Source organism: Saccopteryx bilineata, chromosome X, assembly GCF_036850765.1.
Source record: "Saccopteryx bilineata isolate mSacBil1 chromosome X, mSacBil1_pri_phased_curated, whole genome shotgun sequence".
Classification (NCBI taxonomy): domain Eukaryota; kingdom Metazoa; phylum Chordata; class Mammalia; order Chiroptera; family Emballonuridae; genus Saccopteryx; species Saccopteryx bilineata.
Window position 1 is genome coordinate 15318423 of NC_089502.1, and position 21430 is coordinate 15339852.

The 21430-nt window shown below is 49.1% G+C and overlaps 1 protein-coding gene across 2 annotated transcripts in view; it reads left to right on the top strand.

Annotated features, from left to right (window-relative positions):
* The first annotated feature begins 4004 nt into the window (after window positions 1-4004).
* ELF4 (E74 like ETS transcription factor 4) overlaps window positions 4005-21430 on the top strand; it is a 48218-nt gene continuing 30792 nt past the window's right edge. The window contains exon 1 of one of the 2 annotated variants that reach the window (XM_066249497.1): window positions 4005-4278. The gene's annotated coding sequence lies outside the window, so the exon portion shown is untranslated. Of the gene's footprint in view, window positions 4279-4304; window positions 4569-21430 lie in introns of those variants that run through there. The other variant, XM_066249496.1, reaches the window with a different exon arrangement.

Consider the following 21430-nt stretch of genomic DNA (forward strand, 5'->3'; position numbering starts at 1 on the left):
CACTCTTTATGATGTCCAGCTACAAGCTGGCCCATCATTGGACCTGGCTAGGACCTGACCATGTAAATCCAACAGAGGCAAACCCAGAGTTCCCAAACGTACTAAGGCACGATTGCCGTCTGGAAAGACAAGATTATAGGGAGCGCCTCAACTTTACAGGTGAAATTTTCCTTTTAAACTGTAACTTCCCTCATGGTTTTCAAATATGCTTCTCTCTCCAACAGTCTCATTGATAGGCGAGTCTTCTAGCATGTGTCTGTGGTAGAAAGTAAGCGCCATGGCCACAGAAACTGCAGCAGTATATTTTGTTCTGGGTTTGAATAAAATTGGTTGAGGCCAAAGGGCTCAGGGAGCAGGATGTAACCTTGTCTGCAAAGAACTTGTGGTGATCTGCAGAAGAACATAGGCTCTCAGGCACTACTTAAGAGAGGGGACAGAGGGAGGCTGAGAGAGTTGCCGAGTGGAAAGGCAAGCTGAGTGGAGAAGTGCGAGGGCACCCTGACACAGGCTCTGGGCAGCCAGGGGGCCCCTCGGCCCTGGAGGTATCCCGCTTCGGAGGCCTGAGAGGACTGAGTAGGGGTTGGAGAAGGACAGGGAAACGGGGCTGGAAGGAGAGAGGCTGAGAGTGCAGGCTGGATGGAGAGGCCTGGGCATCCACGGGCAACTCGAGAAGGGGAATTCCTGCCAAGTCAGGGAATGAGCCATTGGCAGAGACAGCATGGCTGTCATCAGGAGTGGTGATCTCAGCCGGCTGGCCCCGCCTGGCTGGGGCTTACCGACTGGTAACTGGAAGGAAGGGGCGCCAGGTGGGTACGGGCTGGCAGGCTGGGGAGCAGCAAGGTCATCGAATAGGGCAGCCCAGATCACCTGGAGCCATGGAGTCAACGAGGTCACTCCGGTGGCCCATGGCTCCCCAAGGTGATGTTGGCACAAGATGTTCATCAAGGGGATAGGATTTGCTTTGGCTGCAACTCTCAGATCATGGGGCTGTGGTTAGTTCTGAGCGAGCGGCTGGGGAAGGTGGGAACTTATGGGATTCCCACTGGCCGTGGGCGCCAGGTCACTAGCAAGCATTAGGGCCAGTCACTGTGAGCTGGTCGGGGCAGTGCTGTTCTCTCTCCACCCTTCCCAAGGGTAAGGCCTCTGCTCTGGCTCTTTTGTGTCTTGAGGCTTCAGCCTTGGTTTAAACTACAGACACTCACAGGAGGGCTCCACCATGAGTCCTCCAAAGCTTCTGGCCTGGCCCTGTCAGACCTGCTACCCCCACCCTCCTGCCCTGAAAGCTGGCTAGAGAAAAGCAAAATGAGGACGAAGATGATACTGAAGGTAGCTAACGTTTATTGAGGATTTACTAGACAACAGACACCACCACAGACATAAGGCACCTCCTTCAATCTTCACTACAGCCTTGTGAGTTAGTTTTCTCACCGCCAATTTAAAAGTAAAGAAAGTGAGCCTGACCTGTGGTGGCACAGTGGATAAAGCGTCGACCTACAGTGTTGAGGTCGCCAGTTCAAAACCCTGGGCTTGCCCAGTCAAGGCACATAGGAGAAGCAACTACTATGAGTTGATGCTTCCCACTACTCCTCCCTTCTCTCTCTTCTCTCTCTAAAATCAATAAATAAAATCTTAATTAAGAAAAACAAAGGCCCTGGCCGGTTGGCTCAGTGGTAGAGCATTGGCCTGGCGTGCAGGAGTCCCGGGTTCGATTCCTGGCCAGGGCACACAGGAGAAGCACCCATCTGCTTCTCCACCCCTCCCCCTCTCCTTCCTCTCTGTCTCTCTCTTCCCTTCCCGCAGCCAAGGCTCCATTGGAGCAAAGTTGGCCCAGGCGCTGAGGATGGTTCTGTGACCTCTGCCTCAGGTGCTAGAATGGCTCTGGTTGCAATAGAGCAAAGCCCTAGATGGGCAGAGCATCGCCCCCTGGTGGGCATGCTGAGTGGATCCTGGTTGGGCGCATGCGGGAGTCTGTCTAACAGCCTCCCCGTTCCCAGCTTCAGAAAATAAATAAATAAATAAATAAATAAATAAATAAATAAAAAAAATAAGGAAAGTGAGGCTTAGAGAGTTTAAGTGACTTGCCCAAAGACACAGAGCTAGAATGGGAACCCAGGTCTGCCTGTTGTTAGAGACCACTGAACTCTTAGCAAAATGGGAGTGTGTGTGTACATCAGTGTGTTTCAAGGCCCTGGCTGGTTGGCTCAGTGGTAGAGCGTCAGCCTGGCCTGCAGGGGTCCCGGGTTCGATTCCTGGCCAGGGCACACAGGAGAGGCGCCCATCTGCTTCTCCACCCCTCCCCCTCTCTTTCCTCTCTGTCTCTCTCTTCCCCTCCTGCAGCGAGGCTCCATTGGAGCAAAGATGGCCCGGGCGCTGGGGATGGCTCCTTGGCCTCTGCCCCAGGCGCTAGAGTGGCTCTGGTCGCGACAGAGTGACGCCCCGGAGGGGCAGAGCATCGCCCCCTGGTGGGCAGAGTGTCGCCCCCTGGTGGGCGTGCCGGGTGGATCCTGGTTGGGCGCATGCGAGAGTCTGTCTGACTGTCTCTCCCCGTTTCCAGCTTCAGAAAAATGCAAAAAACAAAAAACAAAAAAACATCAGTGTGTTTCGAGGTCAAGACAAAGGGGACTTAGGGGACAGCTGGGATCTACTGCAATTTTGACAGCCGTACCTCATGGACCAGAAGCCAGCAGAGAACTGTGTGTCCCGGGATCTGGAATCCCCTGGGGAAAGTGTGCCCATTTAGAAAAGAAAAGAGTGGAAACTTGCTGTTGGTGCTTATTTCAGGGATTTCAGGTTTGGGTAGCCAAGAAGCCTCAAGGGCCAGTGCCTCACTACAGCCTCCATGGCTGTACCCAGAAATGTGGAACCTGAAGCTTCCTTTGCAGGTGTTATCCGCCACTGCTGTGTCAAGGCCCACCTTTCCGTAAGGCTGGAGAAGCAGGCAGGCGCTGGGGGCCTAGCAGGCCCCTGAGCTGAGGCCCGTTGGCCACCCCTGCCCCTCAGAGGGCCCGCCTGCCCCTGCAGCCCTGTCGGCCTTGCTGTTTTCCAGCAGATGTGCCGGGGCTGAGGCCTTGTTAGCACCCTTTTCTAGACCACGTAGTGACAGTGCCCTGCACCTCCCCCCAGGAGCTCTTAGCTGTATAGGACCAGGTGGGAGGCTTGTGTGGAGGCCTAGGCAGGCCAAAGGAGAGGGTAAGGGGGAGAAAGAAGAGGAAACGGGTTCAAGTGCGTTCCTCAAACTGAGCAGTCAGTTTCCGCAGAAAGGGGCATGGGCTTTCTCCCTGTACCCCAAGGCTGGGTATCTCTCACCTTCTGTGGCAGCCCAGCCTCTGCGTCCGCAGCCCCGTCCACCATTAATATCCTTCTGACCTCGTCCACCTAGAGCCCTAGGCTCGACCTTCCTCAGGAGCCCCCCCCCCCAACTCTCCAGTCTCCCCGAGAGCACGACGCACTTGGCCTCAGCGTGGGGCAGGCCGGCCGGGCGGCGTTCGGGATTTGTCCCTGAGCTGATTCTCTGGGCATCTCCTGGCCTCACCCACCCTGCAGCCCGCTCTCCCTCCCGCCCAGGTCCGGTCCGCACTCCGCCGGCACGCCATCCTCTCGAATTCAGGGGCTCGGGCCAAAGGCGTCGAGCAAGTGCAGTGTGCAGGCCAAGGGGCCTGAAGCGAGCTCTCCCGGGTCCCCTGTGAGTGGCGTTGCTTCCAAGGCGCTGTGTGGGGGCTTCCCGCCGGGAAGCGCAGCGCGAGCGGCGTGCTCTGCAGGAGCCGTCCCCCGGGGAGCGAGCCGTGAAGGGAAGGGAAGGCCGCGCGGGCCCCTGGCACGGCTTCCCTTGCCGTGCTGGCGACAGCGGCGGGCCGGGGCTGGAGGGGTGCTGCTTCCACCGTGACGCCTCCTCCCTCCCTCGCTCCTTCCCTCCCCCCGCCCGCCCGCTGTCCCTCCCGTCGGTCCCTCCCTCCAGCTCTTCCCTCCCTCCCACCCAGCCTCCTTCGCGCCCGCCCCAGCCGCCGCCTGAGGGGACGTGTGTGGCTCCGGTGCGATTTCCCCTTTCGCTCGGCTGTCTCAGCGCAGGTCTCCGCCGCCTCGCGCCCAGTCCCTGGGCGCCCCGACCGCCCGCCGGGGCCCTCCTGCGTCCAGGCCGCCCCCGCCGGAACCGTTCTCGGAGGGGCGCCGGGGGTTCACCTGGCATTTGCATCTCGCCCTCTAACTTGCCATTGGCGGCGCGACGTGTGGGAGAGCCCTGCGCCTCGCCCGCCCGCCCGGCCCGGCCTGCCCCGCGCTGAGGTGAGTCACGGGCGCGGGGCCGCGGGGGCAGGCGGCCAGGGAGGAGAGGAGGGAAAGAAGGAGGGAGGCGGACGCCGGCCCCAGCGGCCGCGGGGACCCACCAGGCGCTGCGCTCAACTTCCACTTCTCCTTTCGCCGGCGCCGAGATCCCGGCTCCACTTGCCCGGCCCGGCTTCTCAGAGAGGAAGGCGGGCTGGCGGGACCCGGGAGCCGCGCGTCTCGGCCCCCAGAGCAGGGCGGGGAGCGCGGCCACCGACCCTGACTTGGCCACTGAGCCCATTTCTCCTCAGGTACGTCGATGGCGCCGGTTCTTCGAGCCTTCGGGGACCTCGAAAAGTTTGTCCGAGGGCGGGATCTGGGATCCCGGGGCCCCGGGGTGGAGGGGTCGGGGCCCTAGGGAAGCGAGTAGAGCCTCGGCGTGTTGAGTCCCACCCTTGCCTCGCCCCACCGCGCGTGTGTTGTGGAACCGGGCTCCTGACCCCGGGTTAGAAGCGGAATCGTTTTCCGAGTTGAGATAGGGGGTCATTTTCCTCGCGCTCTGGGCAGCCCGGGTTCCTAGACGGGACCGATCGCGACAACAGGCCCCCAAAAGCTGGATGCCTGAGGGCGGGGGTTGGGCGGGTCTGCGGCAGGGCTGTTAGATTGATCCAGCGGCCGGTAGGGTTTCTGGGGCCAGACGCCTTAGGGTAAAACACACGCGCGCGCGCACACACACACGTGAATAATTGGATCGCCGAAATAGGGACCTCTTGGCCGGGGGCCGGAGTTTACGTGCGAGCTTGCCGCAGCCCTCACTCTCCCGCGTTCCCGCTCTCCCGGGTTCTCCCGCCTCTCTGTTCCGTCCTCGGCTGCCAGCAAGGGGAGCCCGCAGCCACACAGCGCCGTCGGAGACTGCTGAGGCGGTCCGGCTTGATGAATTCCTGCTCCTTCCACCGCACCCTGACTGTCGCCTTTTCCCTACCACTATGTGCAGGGACAGTGCCTGTCTGACCAGAGGCACCTCCTGACCCCTTGGCACCTGGCTCAGCCTGGTTCTTCCTGGCTGCTCCCACCACCACCACACCCCAACCGTGGGATTTGATGGCCTTTTGATTCCTGTCCCCCATCCCTCTGCCCGAGATTGAGGCCTGTCTGGTCCTGCAGCTTCTTCTGGTTAATGTTTGACAATTCATTGTGGCTAATCATTTTAATTAGCTCTTAAAATGGGGAGGAACGGTTAACCTTGGACTTCTCGATTTTTGCCTGGTGGGGCCTCAAAATGGGAGGAGTGCTGGGGAGGTGGGGAGGTAGGAGAGGAAGTGAGGTCACCACCCCCGGGCCTGAGCCGCCACTGTTGGGCCCCAACAGCTGGTGGGCACGCCCATCGGGGACTCACCCCCTTAGAGCTGTCCCCCTGGCCCGAGTGCCAGGTGGGAGGAGGATGAAGGAAAACGATCTAGCTCTCCCATTCGGCATTGAAAATGCCCAGGGACACGAATGCTGGGCAAGAATGCAAATCCCTTCTCACAGTCAGTTACACAGGGTTTGGCCGGTTATAAGGCACTTTCTGCCATTAATTCAGTGGACTCACAGCAAAAACAGCCTAGCGGGGAGTTATCCTCAGTTAAATGAGGGACTGAACTATCCTGGAGACGTCTCACCGGGCCGGTGTGGGGAAGAGGCTGCCTTGCATGTGGTTGTCTCTGAGCCGGGGTTCAAAGGCTGGGATTTCTTGGGGGGGGGCGTTGAGCAGGCTCCACGTTGCCACCCTCACCCAGCCTCCACTGTGAGTTTAAGGAGTGGCTTGTTTGCAACTATGTCTGGCATTCCTCCCACTGCTGCACACTGTTTGCTCGGTGGTTGCTCAGGAACTGGCGCCCACCCCTGGACAAGCTGGGGGCCCCAAAACCCACCCTCCTCCTGTTTAGGGCTAAGAGATGGCATAGTGGCTTCTGTCTCCTCTGTCTTATATTGGGATCTAAAAATGAGGGCGCTGTGGTCTGTCATTCATGGACCTGATTGAAAGGATGTACAAAATGCTCCAACCTGCAAAATTCAGAACTTTGTTCCAGAAAGCACCACCCAGACACAGGCTGAGAGGACTGGTTTTCCAGGGAATTCCCTACTCCTAAGCTCGGCCTTGGTCCTCCCTCACCCCCTCCCAACTTTTACATTTTCCCTCCAAGCCCTAGAGAACAGACTGTCTGGGTCTACATCTAGCTTTCTTATTTACTAGCCATGTGACTGCAGCCAACTGTATGCCTCAGTTTCCTCATCTGTCTAATGGGAACCACTTCATAAGGCTATGATGATTATCAAAACAGTATATGGCACACAATAAGCACAGACTAGCATGTTTGCCTAGCTCAGTGCCTAACACTTAGGTCCATTCAGCATGCATTTGCTAAGAGCCAGTTCCAGTATCAGGCACTAGTGGCAGTGAGGAAAATGTGATGGTGAAGAGGACATCATCCTCCTTTGAGGAGTTGGTGTGGGGGATGTCGGACGACTGGAAAGAGTGGCTTGTTGGGGACTGAAAGCCAACAGGGTCTTGCAGTTTATATTTTTGGGGGACAGAGGTGTGGGGACCTCGCAGTAAGCTGACAGTCTGCCCAACCCCCCACCTCACTTGTTCTGTGAAGTTGCTAAAGGTTATTTTTTTCCACACCTTCATGTTAGCTATGATGCTGGATTGTTTATACTCGTCCTACCCCCCTCCCTTATGTCCCTTAGAAAGTCTGAAGGCAATCCTTTGTTTTGTGAAGTTAAGATGTTATGTATGGTCGGGGTTTTCTGCACTTGGGAGAATTCTTGAGTTGCCTTGGAAATGTGATCAGAGATCTCTTTGATTTGCTAATGACCTCACTTTGCCCTATAAATAAAGCAGATGGTGTGTGTGTGTGTGTGTGTGTGTGTGTGTGTGGAGAGAGCATCTTCTGTTCTTGCCATCAGCATTGCTGAGACCTCCTGAGCCCAACCTTTTTCTCTTTAAGCTTATTTTCTTAATTCTGTGCCATTCTCACTCAGGACCTGGAACTACTAGCCACACTGGCTCGCAGCAGTGGCTGGATCATCGGTATGAATAACCATAGTCAAAGCCAGACTGAGATCCTTGAGCTAGTGTGGGGAGCTAGGTACCGCCTTGCCTGGGGACACTGGCTGGGTTCTGGTCTGGCTGTTCCCCTCCACAGAGGCCCGCCCTGGGATTGGGGTGAATGACAGGGAAAGGAAGACCTGTTTGCTGTGTGGGCTGCAGGCGGCAAGCATTCAGCAGCATCATTCGTTGGGTTGCTGGGCAGGCTGATATTACTTAGGCCTACCCTCCAACACCTCTCTAGACCCAGGAGAGGCAGGGCCCATTCCTGCCACACCCCTTGTACCTCCAGGAGGTGCCCCTTGAGCTGGTAAGGGCCTGGAGCAGCCTTCTCTCCTCAGGCTTGTGCCTGACCCCAACCCAGTCGTGGTTATCTCTCTGGGATTTCTAAACTGCAAAGAGGTTTCTGGATTCACTGCCAATTTATTCCCTTTGTGGTTTGCAGACTGAAAACTAGTTCTGCAGGGGAGAAAGGAAACTCATCTGTGGTACCCAGAATCCCATGGGCGCTTTCCTAAGGGTTAGGGGCTTTTCTCATCAACACCAACCTGCTTGCAAATCTCTGGCTGTTGAGCCTCTCCTGGCCTGTAATCTCGGCCCTGCGGCTAATGCCCTATAGCCCAGGCCCCAGGGCTGGTTGCCAAGGAACTGCTGGTTGGGGAGCCTGTGAAGGTTCTGACCTCATAGGGTCTGCTGAGTTTTGATTCAACAGACAGTTATTAACACCCACTGTGTGCCCAACCTGTGCTAGGTGGTGTGGAGGAGGTGCACAAAGGAGGCCATGGGAGAAAGATGACTAAGAGACCAAAACAATCAGAGGCTAGGACAAACAGCCAGGCCAGGGGCTGGTCAGGTGCTAATTGTGCTCCTTGGAGCAGGGGCCAGAGGCGTCCAGAGCTATGAGGTCAGCAGCAGCTGGAGGAGGGAGGGAAGGACTTCAGGAGGGATGAGCCTCAAGCTAGTCCTTGAGGGAGGGTGGGGCGGTGCAGGGTTGATTTGGCTAGGCAGAAAGGAGAGAAAAGATGCCTTCCTCTCTCTTTCCTGGCCACAGACAGACCTTGGAAGGCTGGATAATTGTTTGGCAAATATGTGTCACATAAAAGACCAGGTCAGCGAGTGCGGTGGCTCAGTGTAGACCAGGGGTCCCCAAACTTTTTACACAGGGGGCAGGTTCACTGTCCCTCAGACCGTTGGAGAGCCGGACTATAAAAAAAACTATGAACAAATTCCTATGCACACTGCACATATCTTATTTTAAAGTAAAAAAACAAAACGGGAACAAATACAATATTTAAAATGAAGAACAAGTAAATTTAAATCAACAAACTGACCAGTATTTCAATGGGAACTATGGGCCTGCTTTTGGCTAATGAGATGGTCAATGTGCTCCTCTCACTGACCGCCAATGAAAGAGGTGCCCCTTCCGGAAGTATGGCGGGGGCCGGATAAATGACCTCAGGGGGCCGCATGTGGCCCGCGGGCCATAGTTTGGGGACCCCTGGTGTAGACCCTAGTGCCAGTCTAGGAGGTTTAAAGTGGCTGGCCTGGCCCAGGATCCCAGCCTGTATTGATAAAACACAAAGGATGGCCAGGCTTCCCTGCCACCCAAGCGGAGGGGATTTCATTCTGACCCCCCCTACACACACACACACCAGCCCTGGTGAGAAGAGAGAGGGAAAGAGAGATAGGGGCACCAAAGGAACAGGAACACTGCCACACTAGAGGTGTGCCTGGCAGGCACAGGTTGGGTGCATCCCCCCTTGACTACACTTCTGGAAGTACTACAGGAGCCTGGGGGTTCAGGTGGAGGATACAGATTTATTTTTTATTTTATTTATTTATTTATTTATTTATTTATTTATTTACAGAGCCAGAGTCAGAGTGAGGGATAGACAGGAACGGAGAGATGAGAAGCATCAATCATCAGTTTTTCGTTGCGCATTGCAACACCTTACTTGTTCATTGATTGCTTTCTCATATGTGCCTTGACCGCGGGCCTTCAGCAGACCGAGTAACCTCTTCCTTGAGCTAGCGACCATTGGTCCAAGCTGGTTAGCTTTTGCTCAAATCAGATGAGCTGCGCTCAAGCTGGTGACCTCGGGGTCTCGAACATGGGTCCTCAGCATCCCAGTCCGATGCTCTATCCACTGTGCCACCACCTGGTCAGGCGGAGGATACAGATTTTAATTTTCTCATCCATCTGGGAACCAAAGGGTCTAAAGATTCCCACATGTCTCTGCCCACTCCCTGCGCAAACGCAAGTACTAGCCATATATCTGTTCTGCTGCTTCTGTGTCTGCCCACGGCTGAGCGTAGAGGGGAGTTTTGCCCTTGTTGGGTTTAATTGGACCTAAACACTCAAACACATACATCCCTCCCCAAATCACTTTTCCTCTCTCACTGCTAACTGGTTCTGCCCCCCCCCCCCCCGCACATTGCAAAGGTCCAGGGACACACACCAAAGTGCCCTAACTTCTTGGACAGGAAATTGAGCCCTAAGATGAGTTTTTGCAGAAACCCCAGCTTGTTCTGTTCCCAAGGTAATGAGGAGGGTTAGGCAGCAAGGAAAGGTGTCTCGTGCAGGAGAGTCCTCAAGGGAAGGTGCCAGAACATTTCTCAGACAAACTAACAAGAGCCTGAGCAGCTTGCCCAAGTTGAGCAAACTTTTTCTTAGGTGTCCACTATGTGTGTGTGTGTGTGTGTGTGTATGACAGAGACAGAGAGAGAGACTCAGAGAGAGAGACAGATGGGGACAAATAGGCAAGAAGGGAGAGATGAGAAGCATCAATTCTTCATTGCAGCACTTTAGTTATTCATTGATTGCTTTCTCATACCCGCCTTGACGGGGAAGGGGGGGTTACAGCAGAGCGAGTGACCCCTTGCTCAAGCCAGCGGCCTCTTGGCTGAAGCCAGTGACCTTGGGCTCAAGCCAGTGACCCTGTGCTCAAGATGGTGAGTGCACACTGAAGCCAGATGAGCCCACTCAAGCCATATGAGCTCGTGCTCAAGCCAACAACCTTGGAGTTTCGAACCTGGGTCTTCTGCGTCCCAATCCGACGCTTTATCCAGGGGTCAAGAACCTATGGCTTGCGAGCCAGATGTGGCTCTTTTGATGGCTGCATCTGGCTTGCAGACAAATCTTTAATAAAAAAAATAATGTTAAAAACATAAAACATTCTCACGTGTTACAATCCATTCATTTCTTACCGCTCATGTTCATGGTTGCAGGTGGCTGGAGCCAATCACAACTGTCCTCCAGGACAACACCAAATTTTTATTGGATAATGCATAACGTACACGGCTTGTTGTATGGCTCTCACGGAATTACATTTTAAAATATGTGGCGTTCATGGCTCTCTCAGCGAAAAAAAGTTCCCGACCCCTGCTTTATACACTGCGCCACTGCCTGGTCAGGCTCCACCTTCTTGATGGATCATTTACTTCTTCCAGTGGTGGCGTATCCTGCCTCATAGTCCACCTGCCTTTTCCAAAACTTCTTTTCCTCTTCTAGTCTACCCCAAGATCCTTCTCCAGAAGTATATTGTCTAAAAGCAGGGAAGAGCAGAGGCTCTCCTAGACCAACCATTTACTGGCCATATGACTGTGGGTTCGTTGCTTAATGTCAGTGCCCACTTTACAGGTCAGGATTAAAGGAGATAATGCATGTAGAATACTCAGCATGGTGTCTGGCACATAGTAACCACCCAACAAGTGTTAGCTGTTATTTCTGTAGCTATTGTTACTGTTATAATTTCACCTTCACACACCCTTGACTTTGTCAGGCTCTAGGGATCAGTTGCTTCTCTGGAAATGCCGACAAGTTATGCCATATCCACTGCTAAAACCAAGAGGAAGATTGTCCAGATCTTTGAGCTCACTTTTTGTTAACGCTTACATCACACAGAATAAGGAAGTGATGTGGAAGAAGATTGTGTGTGCGTATGTGTGTGTGTGTAGGATGAAACGCATCTTTAATCTTGTTATTAACATCATCATCTTTATCTCTTCACCACTTTTATCTTGAGTATCATTCCCTGCAGGAATCAGTAAGTTAGTTCCTTTGAGAGCAGGCCTCACATTCCTCCCCTGGCAAGTATTTAGCAATCATCAGTTTGTTTTTCTTACACTACAGAATGCAGAATTCTGGGAGCCGACTAGCCAGCACTGCTCATTTTCTCCCTTCTTTTGCTAGACTAGATGATGGGTCCATTCTGGACCAATGCCCAAAGGCTTAGGGTTATAACTGGGGCACTGCCTCCTTCGTCCAGAAGAGTTCCTGGGGACTAGGCCAGGCCACTCCCATTCCGAAGGCCTCTCGGAAAGGAACTTGGAGGTTCCATCTGCTATCAAATTGACTGTGCTTGTTTGAGCGGCCTGTGGCCACCCTTAGGGCCAGCAGGCTACGGATAAACTGGATTGCACTTGGACCACCCCTGAGCCACTGCACTCAGTCCCTTAGCTCTCCCTCACAGTAGAACTGCTGAGCCTCAGGGGACGGGAGAGTGGGCAATTAGTCTTATCCTCCCCAAATTCCTGATGACCTGATAACAAGGAGGTACTTAGACATTTAAGAAATAACAGTGTCTTTTTCTCATAATGCCCTCAGAGGTAAGTGAGGCTAGTTCAGCACTGCTGATTCTCTTCAAATCCATGCGCAGAAAACACCTGTCTCGTTAGGTGACCACTTTCTTGGTGCCATGCTAATATTAAAAAACAAAAAGCAACAAAACACACACACACACACACACACACACACACACACACACACACACACACACACCAGGCCCAACCCCCTGTTCTGAAGGATCTAAACCTAAATCTCGACCTGTACACTTAGCCCTACGTCAAGCGGGAGATGAATGCCAACCAGCTTATGGCACTTATGGCACTTAAGATTTGCAGATTGGGCCTGACCTGTGGTAGAGCAGTGGATAAAGTGTGGACCTGGAAATGCTGAGGTTGCCGGTTCGAAACCCTGGGCTTGCCTGGTCAAGGCACATATGGGAGTTGATGCTTCCAGCTCCTCCCCCCTTTCTGTCTGTCTGCCCCTCTCTCTCTCTGCCTCTGTCTCTCCCTCTCCTCTCTAAAAAAAAATGAATAAATAAGATTTGCAGATTGAGTGATGATGAGGGCCCATGGCTTATCTAGAGAAAGGACATTCCTCTCTGTCCTCAGCTTCACTGGGGAAGGCTTCCTGGAAATGAGAAGGCAGATGGCTTTTCAAAATAGGAAAAGAGAGCATTGGCCATCCGGGCATTCCAGGTTAGGTGGGACAATAACACTGGCATGAGATTGAACAAAAAATAAAACAATACAAACCCACTAGAATCAGCACACTCAATAAGTCCCATACATATATATATCTGTCTAACCACAATGCTCTCTAAACTCAACTACAAGAGCATGGCCTGTGCTGGCACAGTGCATAAAGTGTCGACCTGGAATGCTGAGTCGCTGGTGTGTGTGTGTGTGTGTGTGTAAAATTTACAAAGTGATTCCCTCCATAAGTCTAGTACCCACCTGGCATCATACATAGTTATAATATTATTATTATATTATTTTCCCTGTGCTGTATTTTACCTCTTTGTGACTATTTTGTAACTACCAGTTGCACTTCTTAATCCCTTTAACCTTTATCACCTAGTCCCCCTAACCCCTCCTCCCGTCTGACAACTGTCCATTTGTTTTTTTTATTTTTTTTAAAATTTATTTATTCATTTTAGAGAAGGGAGACAGAGAGCAGGGGGGAGGAGCAGGAAGCATCAACTCCCATATGTGCCTTGACCAGGTAAGCCTAGGGATTTGAACCGGCAACCTCAGTGTTCCAGGTCGACACTTTATCCACTGTGCCACCATAGGCCAGGCTGTCCATTTGTTTTCTGTGTCTATGAGTCTGTCCCTGTTTTGTTTGTTCATTTATTTTGTTCTTTAGATTCCACATATGTGACATCATGTGGTTTTTGTTTCTCTGTGTCTGACTTATTTCACTTAGCATAATACCCTCTGCATCCATCCATGCTGTCACAAATGGTAAGATTTAATTCTTTTTTATCACTGAATAATATTCCAGTGTGTGTGTGTGTATGTGTGTGTGCGTGCGTGCACACGTGCCATCACTTTTTTATCCACTCATCTATTGATGTACACTTGGGTTCCTTCCATAGCTTGGTTATTGTAAATAACACTGCAATGAACATAGGGTACGTAGTTTTTTGAATTAATGTTTGGATTTCTTTGGATAAATACCATGGACTTGAATCTCTGAGGTCATAAGGTGGTGCTATCTTTAGTTTCATTTTTTTTTTTTTTTGTATTTTTCTGAAGCTGGAAACGGGGAGAGACAGTCAGACAGACTCCCGCATGCGCCCGACTGGGATCCACCTGGCACACCCACCAGGGGGCGATGCTCTGCCCCTCCGGGGCATGGCTCTGTCGAGACCAGAGCCACTCTAGCGCCTGGGGCAGAGGCCAAGAAGCCATCCCCAGTGCCCGGGCCATCTTTGCTCCAATGGAGCCTCGCTGCGGGAGGGGAAGAGAGAGACAGAGAGGAAAGAGAAGGGGAGGGGTGGAGAAGCAGATGGGCGCTTCTCCTGTGTGCCCTGGCCGGGAATCGAACCCAGGCCAATGCTCTACCACTGAGCTAACCGGCCAGGGCTTTAGTTTCATTTTATTGAAGAACTTCCATACTGTTTTCCACAGTGGCTGCACCAGTGTTTAGTGCACAAGGGTTCTCTTTACTCTATCCACATACTTACTAACACTTGTTGTTTGTTGATTTATTGATGGTAGCCATTCTGACAGGTACGAGGTGATATTTCATTCCATTGTGGTTTTAATTTTGCATTTCTCTGATGAATAGTGATGTTATCTTCTTTTTTTAAAAATTTTTTTATTAATGATTTTAGTGAGAGAGGAAGAGGGAGAGAGAGAGACAGACACGAACATTGATCTGTTCTTGTATGTGCTCTGACCAGGGATCGAACCGACAACCTCTGCTGCTTTGGGACGATGCTCTAACTGACTGAGCTATTGGGACAGGGCGTGGTGTTATCTTCTATTCATATGCTTACTGGCTATCTTTATATTCTGTATGAAGAAATATATATTCAAATCCTTAGCCCATTTATTTCATTTTATTTATTATTATTTATTTTTTTATTTTTGGACAGAAATAGAGAGTAAGAAAGAGGGATAGATAGAGACAGACAGGAAGGGAGAGATGAGAAGCATCAATTCTTTGTTGCGGCACCTTTGTTGTTCATTGATTGCTTTCTCATATGTGCCTTGAGCTGGAGGCTACAGCAAAGTGAGTGACCCCTTGTTCAAGCCAGAGACTTTGGGCTCAAGTCAGTGACCTTGGGCTTCAAGCCAGTGACCTTTGGGCTCAAGCTATGGGGTCATATCTATGATCCCACGCTCAAGCCAGTGACCCCGTGCTCAAGCTGGTGAACCCATGCTCAGGCCAGCAACCTCGAGGTTTCAAACCTGGGTCTTCTGCGTCCCAGTATGATGCTCTATCCACTGTGCCACCGCCTTTTGCCCATTTTTAATTGAGTTGTTTGATTTCTTTGTGTTAAGTTGTATGAGTTCTTTATAAATTTTGGATATTACCCCTTTATCGGATGTATCATTAACAAATATATTCTCCTAATCAGTGGGTTGTCTTAATTTTTAAAAATATTTTATTTATTGATTTTAAAGAGAGATGAGAGAGAGAGAAAAAGTAAGGAGTAGTAAGAAGCATCAATTTATAGTGGTTGCTTCTCATATGTGTCTTGACCAGGCAAGCCCAGTTTCAAATCAGTGACCTCAGCATTACAGGTTGATACTTTGTCCTCTGTGCTGCCACAGGTCAAGAGACGTTTTCATTTTGTTGATGGTTCCTTTGCTATGCAAAACTTTTTAGTTTGATGTAGTCCATTTTTTTCTTTTGTTTCCCTTCCCCAAGGAGATGTATCAGGAGAAATATTAGTAAGAGCAATGTCAGAGAGTTCACTGCCTATGCTTTCTTCTAGTACTGTAGTTTTATGGTTTTGAGTCTTCAGTTAAGCCTTTAATCTATTTTGAGTTTATTCTTATATGTGGTGTAAGAAGGTAGTCTAGTTTCAATTTTTGCATGTATCTGTCCAGTTTTCCTAATACCATTTATTGACTAAACCATCTTTACCCCGTATATATATTATTTTCTTTTTTGTCATAAATTAGTTGACCATTAAGGTGTGGGTTGCCTGGCCTGTGGTGATTCAGTGGATAAAGCATCGACCTGGAATGACTGCTAAAGTCACCTGTTCAAAACCCTGGGCTTGCCGGGTCAAAGCACATATGACAAGCAATCAATGAACATCCAAAATGAAGCAACTATGAGTTGATAATTTTGCTTACCCCACCTTCTCTCTATATAAAATCAATAAATAAAATCTTTAAAAAAAAGTGTGGGTTTATTTCTGGGCTCTCTATTCTGTTCTATTGATCTCTGTGTCGTTTCTATGCTAGTACTATGCTGTTCTGATTACTCTAACCTTATAGTATAGGTTGATATCAGATAATATAGTATCTCCAATTTTGTTCTTCTTTCCCAAGATTGCTGTGGCTATTCGGGGTCTTTTCTGGATTCATATAAATTTTATTATATTTTTATTTATTCATTTTTTTTAGAGAGGAGAGACAGAAAGAGACAGAGAAAGGAGGGTGTGGGAGAAGGAGGGGAGCAGGAAGCATCAACTCCCATATGTGCCTTGACCAGGCAAGCCCGGGGTTTTGAACCGGCGACCTCGGCATTCCAAGTTGACGCTTGATCCACTGCGCCAGCACAGGTCAGGCTGGTTTCGTATAAATTTTAGAATTATTTGTTCTAGTTCTGTGAAATACACCATGATATTTTTTAAAAATTTATTGATTTTTAGAAAGAGGAAGGGAGAGAGAGAGAGAGTGAGAGAGATACTGATCTGTTGTACCACTTATTTATGAATTCATTGATTGCTCCTTATATGTGCCCTGACAGGGAATTTAACCCATAACTTTAGATTACACCATGGTATTTTGATAGGAATTGCAGTGAATCTGCAGATTGCTTTGGGTAGTATGGACATTTTAACAACGTTAATTCTTCTTATCCATGAGCACAGTATATGCTTCCATTTATTTGTATCTTCTTCAATGTCTTACAATTTTCCGACTACAAGTATTTTACTTCCTTGGTTAAATTTATTCCTGGGTAGTTTATTTTTTGATACAATTTTAATTTCTCTCTCTCTCTCTCTCTCTCTCTTTTCCAGAGCAGAGCGAGAGTCAGAGAGAGAGAGAGGGATAGATAGGGACAGACAGACAGGAACGGAGAGAGATGAGAAGCATCAATCATTAGTTTTTCGTTGTGGTACTTAGTTGTTCATTGATTGCTTTCTCATATGTGCCTTGACCGTGGGCCTTCAGCAGACTGAGTAACCCCGTGCTTTAGCCAGCGACCTTGGGCTCAAGCTGGTGAGCTTTGCTGAAACCGGATGAGCCCGCACTCAAGCTGGCGACCTCGGGGTCTCAAACCTGGGTCCTCTGCATCCCAGTCCGACGCTCTATCCACTGTGCCACTGCCTGTTCAGACAATTTATCTTTTTCTTTAAAAAATGCTTTATTTATTGATTGATTTGAGAGAGAGAGAGAGAAACATCAATTTGTTCCACTCATTCATGCATTCACCCATTGACTCTGTAGTGCCCTGACCAGGACCAAACCTGCAACCTTGGTGTATCAGGACAATGCTCCAACCAACTGAGCTATCCAGCTGGGGTTAATTTCTCTTTTTGATAATTTGTTATTGGTGTATAAAAATGCAACTAATTTCTGAATATTAATTTTTTATACTACTTTACTGAATTCATTTATCAGTTCTAATCATTTTTTGGTGGGCAAATATTTTGTCTAATGTTTTATTTTAGAAATTTTATAATTTTAGGCTTTACATTTTGGTCTGTGACTCATTTCAAGTTCATCTATCTGTGTAATGAGAAGTATAGATCCAAAATTTTTTTGTACATATAGATGTCCAATTATTCCAGCACCATTTGTTGGAAAAGCTATCGTTATTCTACTGCAGTTGTCCTTATACATGTGGACTTATTTCTGGGCTCTATATTCTGTTTCATTCATTGATCTGTTTGTTAATCTTTATGCTAGTACCAAAGCTTTATAATCATTCTTGAAATCAGGTAGTGTTGGCCCTTTAATTTTGTTCTTTTTGCCTATTTTAAGTAATTTGAAATTTCATATGAATTTTAGAATTAGATTGTCAATATCTCTTTTTTATACTTGAATTTACCCTGTTTACATTAATTGCTACAACAGACATGCTTGACTGTGCTTTTGTGATCTTATTTTATAATCATGGATAACCCTGATGTTACTGTCATTTTAGAAGATGCTTAATCTTTTCATTGGTATTCTTCAGCTAAAAAATTTCTAAATTTTAGCATGCATTTGCAAAATAAGACTACTGTATTTATTTGTCCTTCAACCTATTTTTTGCCTACAACCTATTTTTTGTACTGCACCAAACTAATATATATGGTCCTTTGTAAATATTATATCTGTAAAGAATTGATCTATTCTAGGCCCTGGCCGGTTGGCTCAGCGGTAGAGCGTCGGCCTGGCATGCAGGGGGCCCCGGGTTCGATTCCCGGCCAGGGCACATAGGAGAAGCGCCCATTTGCTTCTCCACCCCCCACCCCCTCCTTCCTCTCTGTCTCTCTCTTCCCCTCCCGCAGCCAAGGCTCCATTGGAGCAAAGATGGCCCGGGCGCTGGGGATGGCTCCTTGGCCTCTGCCCCAGGTGCTAGAGTGGCTCTGGTTGTGGCAGAGCGACGCCCCCGGAGGGGCAGAGCATCACCCCCTGGTGGGCAGAGCATCGCCCCTGGTGGGCGTGCTGGGTGGATCCCAGTCGGTCGCATGCGGGAGTCTGTCTGACTGTCTCTCCCCGTTTCCAGCTTCAGAAAAAAGTATAAAAAAAAAAGAAAAAAAAGAATTGATCTATTCTAAATTATATTTATATATCTTGCTTCTAACATCTTTTTATTTTTTATTTTCATTAAATATTTTTTTATGTTTTATTTGCATTCCTCTCCTCCCCTCTCCTTTAGCAACCATCAGCTTGTTCTCTATAAGTCTGTTTCTGTTTTGTTTTGTTTGTCCTTTTGTTTTTTTAATATTCTACATATAAGTGAAATTATACAGTAGTTGTTTTTCTCTGTCTGACTTATTTCACTTAGCATAGTATCTTCCAGGTACAGTGTACTGTTGCAAATGGCAAGATCTCATTATTTTTTATTTTGTGTTTTTTTTTTTTCCAAAGTTAGAAGCAGGGAGGCAGTCAGACAGACTCCCGCATGCCCCCGACCGGGATTCACCCAGCATGCCTACAAGGGGGTGATGCTCTGCCCATTTGGGGTGTTGCTCTGTTACAGCTGGAGCCATTCTAGCACCTGAGGCAGAGGTCATGGAGCCATCTTCAGTGCCCAGGCCAACTTTGCTCCAATGGAGCCTTAGCTGCAGGAGAAGAAGAGAGAAACAGAGAGAAAGGAGAGGTGGAAGGGTGGAGAAGCAGATAGGCACTTCTCCTGTGTGCCTTGGTTGGGAATCGAACCCGGACTTCCACACATCAGGCCAACGCTGTACTGCTGAGCTAGCCAGCCAGGGCTCTCATTACTTTTTATTGCTGAATAATATTCCTCTCTCTCTCTCTCTCTCTCTCTCTCTCACACACACACACACACACACATACATATCATTATCATCTACTCATCTATCTGATGGACATCTAAGTTGCTTCCATATGTGGCTCTTAATTAGTTACACTGAAGACTGGAGGCCTAACCTGTGATGATGCAGTGGATCAGGTGTCGACCTGGAACACTGAGGTCGCCGGTTCAAAACCCTGGGCTTGCCCGGTCAAGGCACATATGGGAGTTCATGCGTCTTGCTTCTCCCCCCCTTCTCTCTCCTCTCTCTCTCTCTCTATCTCTCTCTTCTCTAAAATGAATAAATAAATAGATAAAAATAATTTTAAAAATAAAAAATTAAATAAAAAAATTCTACTTAAAAAAATTAGTAACACTGGAATGAACGAACATAAGGGTGCATATATCTTTCGAATTAGTATTTTTGTTTTCTTCAGATAAATACCCAGAGGTGGAATTGCTGGATCATATGGCAGCTCTATTTTTTTGTGTGACAGAGATAGAGAGACAGAGAGAGGGACAGATAAGAACAGACATGAAGGGAAAGAGATGAGAAGCATCAATTCTTTGTTGCAGCTCCTTAGTCTCCTTAGTTGTTCATTGATTGCTTTCTTATATGTGCCTTGATAGGGGAGCAGAGCGAGTGACCCCTTGCTAAAGCCAGCGACCTTGAGCTCAAACCAGTGACCTTGGGCTTCAACCAGAAAGCTCTGGGCCAAGCCAGTGACCATGGTTATGATCCCATGCTCAAGCCAGCGATCCCACCCTCAAGCCAGCGACCTTGGGGTTTCGAACCTGGGTCCTCCTTGTCCCAATCTGAAGCTCTATCCACTGTACCACCACCTGGTCAGGTGGCAGTTTTATTTTTAATTGTTTGAGGAACCTACCTGTTTTCTATAGTTGCTACACTAATTTACAATCCCACCAACAGTGTATAAGAGGAACCAATTATTGGTTAATGGTTCCACGATGATCTGCTTCATATATCATTTCATAGATGTAAACCATATCTCTTTTCAATGTTATCTGTCTAGACAACAAAAGCCCTCTTTTAAAAAAAATGCTTGTTCTCATGTAGTTATATGCACACTCCATTCTCTTGAATCGTTTTAGCTCTTAAAAGTGACCCAGCATTATGAAGTTTATCCCCAGGATCCGGTGATCAAACCTGCACCAAATATCCCTTTGGTCGACACACTGTTTTTCTTTTTCTGTTTTTTTTAAGATTTTATTTATTGATTTTAGAGTGAGAAGAGGGAGAGAGAGAAAGGATGGGGGGCAGGAAACTTCACCTTGCTTCTTGTATGTGCCTTGACCAGGCAAGCCCAAGGTCTTGAACTGGTGACCTCAGTGTTCCAGGTCAACACTTGATCCACTGTGCCACCACAGGTCAGGAGACATGCTGGGTTTTTTTGGGTTTTTTTTCTTCTATTTTTCTGAAATTGGAAACGGGGAAGCAGTGAGACAGACTCCTGCATGTGCCCGACCGGGATCCACCCGGCATGCCCACCAGGGGGCGATGCTTCGCCCATCTGGGGCGCCGCTCTGTTGCAACCAGAGCCACTCTAGTGCCTGAGGCAGAGGCCACAGAGCCACCCTCAGTGCCCAGGCCAACTTTGCTCCAATGGAGCCTTGGCTGTGGGAGGGGAAGAGAGAGACAGAGAGGAAGGAGAGGGGGAGGGATGGAAAAGCAGATGGGCGCTTCTCCTGTGTGCCCTGGCCGGGAATCGAACCCGGGACTCCTGCATGCCAGTGTGACGCTCTACCACTGAGCCAACCGGCCAGGGCCGAGACATGCTGGTTTTATACAAAGAAATAATTCTTTAATGATGGCCAGATTGATCATCAACTACCTTCTCAATGCTGCTTGGAATAAACGACTCTAGTTGGTATGTGTTTCCCTTAAAAGAGGCTTGAAGCAAAAAAGGACAAGTAATATATGAGTCTGGAGGACTTTGTCCCCCAACTCTAACCTTATCTCCACATTATATCTCTCAGGACCTGGAGTCTGTTTTCTAGAGATTTTACTCAGGTGAAGAATTTACATGGACTTAACTCATGAATGCCCAGACCTGTGTTAGAGTCAGAAGACGAGATAGGCTTTAATCCCATGGATTTTACTGCCTGTTGGGGAAACAAGACATACACATAAAGTAAAGAACAATTCAAGACCTGTGGGATTAAGAGATTTTGTGGTGGAATTTAAGGGCTATAGGAGTTTAATGAAGGGGGTTCTGTGGGTGTAGACTCTGTTATCAGGGTGTAGCCAGCTCCATGGGTTTGGGGAACTTGCTTGGGACCTTGTTGGTTGGGCACTATTTGATTAACCAAAACAGAGCTGCGAGGGCATGGCATGC